A 9,479-nucleotide genomic window follows, 5' to 3' on the forward strand; every position below is an offset into this window, starting at 1 on the left:
TTCCAACACCACAGTCATCAAATGTACATATCAACTTAACATAAGGGACCACTAAGCCCCCTAATTATCAACTATGAAGATAATATACCCATCATCATCATCATGTGTTATTGCTACCCTGACTTCCCACTGGATGTTACAAAGTATAATATATTGTTACAGGGTGACCTAGAGAGGGTGCTCTTATAACTAGGGTGACATGTAACGGGAATAACACAATCTAAAGCACCTGATGGTAATGTAGGGTGACATTATAAGAGTGAGCAGTGGTGGAAGTGGGAGGTATATGGGGGTATTTTATACCGCCACTCCTCCTACTGCCTTCATAATACATCTATATATCTAATATATATAAGCCTAGCGGCGTGTGTTAGTCTGTGTGTGGAAAAAACTACCGGGTGACAGAGTGCTCAAGCTGCAGCGCCACCTGCCGGGCGGAGTTATATACTACACTGACCTACTAAATTCTTAGCATTATTTAATATATAAAAGTAAAAGCCTAGCGGCGTGTGTTAGTGTGTGTGTGTGTGTGTGTGTGTGTGTGTGGGAAAAACGATTTTCTCAGAAAGGGCTCATCCAATTGACCTGAAATTTGGTATACTGACATTATTTGACAAAAAAATTAGAATAGTGAAGTCAGTTAACTTCCATCATCCCCCCTTCCCCCCGTGGGAGGGGTAGTAAAGGCTAAATTTATGAGTTGAGGGGTCAAACTCATTTTCGTGAGGTAATTTTACCTCATGAACATATTATAAAAAGGGCGCTTGCGTCGGGAAGTAACGCTCTTCCCCTGAGGAGGCCTGGGCTAGGCCCAAATGCATGACAAGAACCTTTTTAAGACCTTAAGTAGCTTGATTTGACTAGAATGCATGAGTACCATGCACGGGTTAACTTGTGTGTGTATATATATATATATATATACACACAATCTGGAAGTGGGGGGCATAGCATATCATATCGCCACTTCTTCTGCTGCCTGCATTGTAACACTATTACATTCCAATCACTTACATTATATAGACAAAAACAACAGAGAAGAAACAGGCCCACACTCGGTTAACCCCATATTTCATATAGTACCAGCTGCATGGAAATATAAGCCCATATATATATATATATATATATATATATATATATATATATATATATATATATATGTATATGCAAAACAAAAAAGACAATTGTTGTCAGTTCTTATCCTTAACACTGCATATCTGTGTGTATCTAGCATAAAGAAAAAATTAGGTATTAGTTCATATTTTTATCAAAACATTTAAGCCTCCATCCCAGCGTCAAGGGCATCTCATGTTATGCAGGTCTTACATTGACTTAAGACCTGCTGCCTTCATTGTAGTACTATCACATTCCAGTCACTTACATTAAATATATAATAGTGACAAAGGGAGTTGTTTTCCACAGGTTTCTAAAAAAAAAGAGTTAGGTATTTGGCTGGCAATCTGCAGAGAAAGGCTGCCGACAGAGTTGCACATTTGTACAGCAGAGCACCTAATTTAAAGATAAACAGGTGGAGGACAAGATAATAGTATAGGGCCTGCTCATTACTGATATTATTTGCCGATTTTTGTGGATAATACGCAATTCGACTCTGCGCATGCCCAGAAAAGGAAGAGAGGAAGAAAAATCTGCTGCGTAAGTTAAGAATTTCTTAAGTTAAGATGAAAATATAAATAAATGATAATAATAATAATAATCATAATAATAATAATAATAATAATAATAATAATAATAATAATAATAATAATAAAATCCTTCTTAACTTCACGGAAGAAGTTCTCTGACCACTTAAGAAAAAAGGGTTGGGAAAGGGCGGATAATGGGCCTAGAGTGTACTTACTTAAAAAGAGTAGGCGTTTACCTCCGGACCCGTCGGATAGCTAAGAAAAAATGCTTAGCACTTTTCTTAAACTCATGCTTAACACTTAAGGAAGCTCGGAGTCATGTTTAAGTCCAAAAAGAGCTATAGCAGCAGCGCTGAATAACAACACTAAACTGTTGAAAAAGCATTGTTTAAACCACTCACAACTAAATTCGCACAACATACATCTTAACGTCTTCACTCAGAATTTTTTTTAATAAATTTTATATTAATGTTAAACATTAAGCAAAGTACTATTTTTATTAAAACAACCATGGTGGATGCACAGTTGTAATAAATTCCAATGTGAAGTGCTTGATGTGTAATATCTAATAGGTAGCCTATACCTTGTTTTATATTTATTTTTAAATGGCTCATAATACGCTGGTATAAATAAAAGGAATTACAGTTTAATTTGTTTACACTATGTAGATAAAATGTGAGTACATAAACCATGCGTACTCTTCCATAAGCAACACAGAGGGGGAAACCCACACAAACATGGGGAGGATATTTAAACTGCACAGAGATAAGGCCATGACTCAGGATTCAAACTCATGACCCCACTGTTGGAAGGTGAATTGTCTAGCCACTAAGGCAACATGCAGATGGAAACAATACATGCATTATATAGACTAGAACGAAAAGCTCAACAATACACCATTGCTTGCAAGTCAAGTGCTATTGGCAAGGTAAAGTGTTACTGAGAAAAATTAAAAATTGCACACACCAGCAATGCCAAATAAGTCACAACACTAAACTGTTGTAAAAACAATGTTTGGTTTAAAAACCCATAATCAGAAAAAACTATGTACAACATATACCTGCATACATTTTGCTCATCTCAAACACTTTTTCTTTTTTAATGCTTATTAATGTCATTAATTATACAATGAACTATTTTACCCCTAAATCTATGGTAGATGCAGTTTAAAAAATAGCAATGTACGTCCTCCGACCCGACCCATGTGCGATGACCCTAACTCTTCCCGACACATATCTCCCCCTCTGCTATAGGCTCAACACACCCTAGTTATCCTCTAAATACTTACAGTGCTTATCTTTGTGGTCCTACCCCCCTCACCCCTCCCCCACAATCCATTTTGTTCCTACACCCATTTTATATTACTCTTTAAAAATGTAAAAACCGGTCATTTTTGTCTAAAGGTTTCCTAATATGCGATACACCACAATAACTGTTGTGATTTTACTGTGCATGCTACACAGTGTTATCGTTTTGCTGTCTGTATTTTCTTGATTGACCACTGAAAATAAAAAATTATAAAAAAAAAATTATTAAAAATAGCAATGTAAATTCATTGATGTATAATATAATATTGGACAAATATTCAATATGATATAGCACTTACCGTTGTGTATCACACCATTGTCCCATAGACTGTATGCTTGCGAGCAGGGCCTTCTTACCTCTACATATGTATGTATTACCCAGTATTGTTTTATTACTGTTTGTTCCCAATTGTAAAGCGCTACGGAATCTGCTGGCGCTATATAAATAAATCATGATGAATAATAATAATAGTTGGACTCTAATTTGTTTGTCATTTTTTGGCTTCTGCAGAATTTATTTGTGCACGGTGGCTAAGTGGTTAGCACTTCTGCCTTACGGCACTGGGATCATGAGTTCAATTCCCGACTATGGCCTTATATGTGAGGAGTTTGTATGTTCTCCCCGTGTTTGCGTGGGTATCCTCTGGGTGCTCCAGTTTCCTCCCACACTTCAAAAACATACTAGTAGGTTAATTGGCTGCTAACAAATTGACCTAGTCTGTGTCTCTGTCTGTGTGTGTATTTGTTAGGGAATTTAGATTGTAAGCCCCAATGGGGCAGGGACTGATGTGAGTGAGTTCTCTGTACAGCACTCCGGAATTAGTGGTGCTATATAAACAAATGGTGATGATGATGATGACTTAGGTGTTCTCTGCTTGTATCTGTTGATATTTTCTATTTGTTTGGATTCACTTTATTTTGAACAGCTGTTTGCCTCAGTTGTAGCTCCACACAAGTTTCAACATTCAATTTAGGTATATTCGACAAAATAGGTCAGGATTCGAACTCAAGACCCTACTATTGGCCGGTGGAATGCCTAACCACTAAGGCAACGGGCAGATTGAAAATTACCTACATTATATAAGCTTAAATGACAAGCACCAGATCTGAAAGTGCTATAGGTGTTAATAGTGCTCCTAGCAAAAATACAGCACAACACAGGCACTAATGCCAACAACATGGTTTAAGGATTAACAATAAAGAATTGCACACACATGCTCTTATTCTCCCACATGAAGAATGTGTCATCTGGAATTATGTGTTGGAAATAACTATGGATACAAAATCATACAATACTGGGTATAAACTGGGTAATAAGCAAGGCAGGGGACCACTTAGTAATTATTATGGCTAAGGGGTGCCTTGAAAAACTATGGAGACCCTAAGGGTGCCTTGAACTGAAAAAGTTTGGGATCCACTGGTATAAACGATAGTGGAACAAAAAAATATACTAGCGTACTCTTCCATAAGCAACACATTGGAGTAAACCCACAGAAACATAGTGAGAATATTCAAGTATAAGCACATATGGACATGAGTCAGGATTTGAACTCATGAGTACACTGTTGAAGAGTGGATTGTCTAACCACTAAGGCAACATGCACATTGAATATTACATACATTATATAGACTAGACCGACAAGCACAAAAATAAAGCATGTCTGCAAGTGAGAGAAGTGATACATTTCACATAAGGGACACCGTAATATTGAAAAATTTAGCAAAATAAATGAACACAGACATTTGTTACAACCTCATTTATAGTTTTCGGTATCCAAACTATGCCTTGTGTACTCTTCACACATACAAGGAAACAGCGATGTCTTAACATACCTGCATCTGTCGTCATCTGATCCGTGGGAGAGCGTACACCTGTTTACATGTCTTTAATTATAAAAAAGTTTAAAACAGTTTGCTGCACTTGTTTACTGTTGGGTGTGTTGGTGTCTCATTGTGAAGAGTCAGAATCTGAGTGTGCTGTGTAGAGGAATTTGTTTATCTATCTCTAACAAACTGCCACCAGTTGATTTTAAAAGCATTTTTAATGGGCCAATATAACAATACATCATCATCATCATTTATTTATATAGCGCCAACATATTCCGTAGCGCTTTACAATTGGGGACAAACATAGTAAGCTAATAAACAAACTGGGTAAAACGGACAAAGAGGTGAGAGGGCCCTGCTCGCAAGTTTACAATCTATGGGACAATGGGACACATGAGGTTAAGTCTACATTTTGCATTTCGGCCCAGCCAGACTGCAAAGGTAAAAGTGACTCATAAGCTAAATGATCCTGTCACACAACAATGTTGGTCAAGGGGTAGTTGTCTTGTGTGAAATAGTGTAACGGGTGGTAATAGGGTAATGTAGTGAGGTTAAGGGGGTGGTTGAGGAATATTATATACTTTTCAATGTAATCTGTTTAAAATGCAAACTTTATGGAGTTTATTGGGTGGTGGGGGTAAATTGTTGTAAAGTTTTTGGAATTGACAAGCTTCTTGCAGTGTGTCTTTTCACTTTGACCAGGCTCTGAGTATTTACTTTACCCCTGTTCTTGTCTCTATTTCTTACCTGGCCCCCCAACCATTTTTCCAGAAATTGTAGATTAATTTTTGCTCAGAGTGAAACTTCTTACGTTTGGGATTCAAGGCCCAGTTTTGTTTTTCCTGTGTGGTAAGTATCCAGTCCGACCTACTCTTGTGTCTGTTGTGTCTCTCTTTCTGTATCCTTATGGTGATGATATTTCTGCTGTTGTGTCTTGTCACTTTAACCAGGCTCTGAGTATTTACTAAATCTTTTTGTTTTTTTCTCTTATTCCTGACTCTCCTTAAAAAAACAATGGAGCAATATAATGCAGGACTTTATTGTAAGTGTGATTTGCATGTTTGGAGTTTACATTGCAAGTTTTAAATGTGTGCAGTAAGCGTCAATTTGTCACCATAGCCAGCTTTCCGCACGTTATAGGGACAGTAGATGGGACACAGGTGGCCTTGGACCCGTCGAGTGGGGATGCTTCTCTGTATTTGAACAGGAAGCATTTCCACTCAATAAATGTCCAGGCTGTATGTGACCCGTCTCTCCAGATTCGAGACTTCTTTGCATTTTGCCAATCAGGGACATGGCGCAGACTGCAAGAGAGACAAGGGGTTGCAAGGCCACATGGAGACGTATGGCTTCTTGGTAATTTGATTTATGTATTAGCTGTATTTATTCCTAACCTTTTTGGGACAATCATTAACTTCCGACACTGTACTCTGAATGTGAACTTTGTTCTTGGATGTAAATTTCCCACATTGGGTGATATAGTGTCTGGTACTAAGCTATTGTTTTTATGTTTTTTTTATGTTTGTTTAACCAGGTTTACAAATACTCCTGTTAATGGTCCATGATTTACAAACCACATACCGTGTTTCCCCGATAATAAGACACTGTCTTATTTTTTTTGAAGGTCCAAAAAAATATATAGGGCTTATTTTCAGGGTAGGTCTTATTTTAATTAACATTGACAGAAATTTCGAAAATCATGCCCCCTCAGTCCTGCTTTTTAATACTTTACTTACTGTTTCTTCACTTTCCTCCTTTTCAGTACTCTCCTCCGCGGCGCTGCTGTAAATGACGCTGGCATACACGGGGGAGGGTGCGCGCTCACTGTAAGACAGTGATTGGATGCCACTGTTAAATGTTTAACATCCATTTCATGCAGGGAGCGGAGCTGGGGGCATTGGATTGAAGTGCAGGGACCGGACAAAATGGGGATTTAGGTAGGGCTTATTTTCGGGGTAGGGCTTAATTTGGAGCGTACGGGGAAAGTAGGGGTAGGTCTAATTATCGGGGAAACATGGTAAATCACATATAATGTTAAATGATGTAACGAAAGTTGCTAATTTTATGCACACTTTAAAGTTAGTAAACTCTCCAAGGCCACATGCGTAAGTGACGGTGTTGGGAAATGTGTGTATTATTCCAATTTAATATAATATTTAGATTTGTTAAATTTTGATTTGTGTGGTCAGTTTAAAACTATTCAATACATGTAAATGATATATTACCCATGACCTCCCTCAATATCATGTATAAGACACATTGTAACAAGCCTTCAGCCACCTATGGAATTTGTTTTTCAAAATGTGCATTTTTTACAATAATGTATTGTTCATTGTTGCAAATATTCAAGACTTACCAGGCAATTTGGTTTTTGTATCATGTACTAGTTACATCATATAATGTGACCATTTGGAGGGGAGTCATTTCTTTGTCCAAGAGTGTATTAACGTTTACTTTCATCTTTCTTCTCATCCTACATAGGAGATAACACTTATTCCTTACGTCCTTGGCTCCTCACTCCGATGTTGAGCCCACAGACAGAGCGTGATGTTGCATACAACTTGGCCCATACAGCCAACAGATCGGTCATTGAACGAGCCTTTAGCCTTTTAAAGGAACGTTTAGATGCCTGGACCGGTCTGGTGGTGCACTGATGTATGGGCCTAGTAAAGTATGTGACATCATAGCTCTGTGTGTGGTGTTTCACAAAATTGCTATCGGGAGTGTGGCTACAGGGGTGGAGAATGAGGTTGCTGGGATGGAGGAGGTGAGGGAGTCAGAACCCAGACCTTGGGAGACAGATGAGGCTGCCAACTTCAGACATTATGTGATTGACACATATTTTTCAGGTAACTCCAAATTATCAAATGAGTTCCATTTCTAATGTCAAGTCTATAATACACAAATGCTATATGATTTTTAAAGGTCAAAAGCAAAATGAAAATCAAACTTTTTTTTTTTCCACAAACTTATAGCAAATCATACATGTGTTATTGTCAAAATGAAAGGGAATCCATAATAAATGTTAGAAAATTATAGACTAGGCTTACACCTTACACCTTTGGCCTGATTCATTAAGGATCTTAGGTAAGAAATGTATTACTTAAGTCTCCTGGACAAAACCATGTTAAAATGCAAGGGGTGAAAATTAGTTTTCTATTTTTCACATAAGTTAAATACTGGCTATTTTTTCATGTAGCACACAAATATCAACTTTATATTTCAGTGTACAAATAAGTTATCAAGTATTTGTGTGTTACATGAAAAAATAGCCAGTATTTAACTTATGTGAAAAATAGAAAACTAATTTTCACCCCTTGCATTTTAACATGGTTTTGTCCAGGAGACTTAAGTAAGAAATTTCTTGGCTAAGTTCCTTAATGAATCAGGCCCTAAGGTGTAAGGTGTGAGGTGTGAGGTGTAAGGTGTAAGGTGTGAGGTGTGAGGTGTGAGGTGTGAGGTGTAAAGTGTAAGGTGTAAGGTGTGAGGTGTGAGGTGTAAGGTGTGAGGTGTGAGGTGTGAGGTGTAAGGTGTAAGGTGTGAGGTGTGAGGTGTAAGGTGTGAGGTGTGAGGTGTAAGGTGTGAGGTGTGAGGTGTAAGGTGTGAGGTGTAAGGTGTGAGGTGTGAGGTGTGAGGTATAAGGTGTGAGGTGTAAGGTGTAAGGTGTAAGGTGTGAGGTGTGAGGTGTGAGGTGTAAGGTGTAAGGTGTAAGGTGTGAGGTGTGAGGTGTGAGGTGTGAGGTGTAAGGTGTGAGGTGTGAGGTGTGAGGTGTAAGGTGTAAGGTGTGAGGTGTGAGGTGTAAGGTGTAAGGTGTGAGGTGTGAGGTGTGAGGTGTGAGGTGTGAGGTGTGAGGTGTGAGCCTAGACAAGATTTACTTCCCAAATCAAAAATGATTTTAGATCTGTCCTTAGCTTTGGTTAGTTATTTTGTACAAGCACTTTGAGGCAAAAACCCTAAAATACCTTAACGTTTTATTTGCTGCTATAATCTCACTAATGCTGAATATACCAAAATCAAAGACCTGACATATCAAAGGCAGCCTTAGCTCTTCTGACATTACCCATATGCTGTGGTAATAATATCATTGATGAAATCTGTGAATGTTAGTTGCAGCCAATGGTAATGACATTTGAAAAATGTAAAATTGTACTCAGTGATCATAGTATTACAGATGTCTAAAACTTACATATTGACACTGTTTGTAAGTAAATGAAAACCATTCAACATTGTGCAAACAAGTAATGTGTGACCCTTTTTTAAACGGCCTTTATGACCAACCTGGAACCCCACAAAGGTGCTGGCAGGAAGAAGAGCCAGGAACACGGACAGTAGGAGTCTGAGGCGGTGGCCAGGGAGTGACCAGGGAGTGGCCAGGGAGTAGGACGCAGTTGAAGAATCTAAGTGTCTATTTTTTCAAAATAAAATTATATTTTATAAATTTACATTGTGATACCAGCATTCAAGTGTAGTTTCCTAAATTTGTGGCATTTAAGCGTGGAATTGTCTCTTCACCTAACCAACGTTAGGCAATACACAGGTTTAATACATGATGGCACTAGTATCATTTTATCAGAAAATCCACCACGGCCAACACTCCAAAACCAAAATATAAATGAAACCCACAAATTAGTATTCTGGATACTACCTCATAACACGAACCGTTGCATGTTATGTTACACTTCCCACCTTCATCTGTACAAACGGG

This window comes from Mixophyes fleayi, chromosome 5 (assembly GCF_038048845.1).
Source record: "Mixophyes fleayi isolate aMixFle1 chromosome 5, aMixFle1.hap1, whole genome shotgun sequence".
Taxonomy (NCBI): domain Eukaryota; kingdom Metazoa; phylum Chordata; class Amphibia; order Anura; family Limnodynastidae; genus Mixophyes; species Mixophyes fleayi.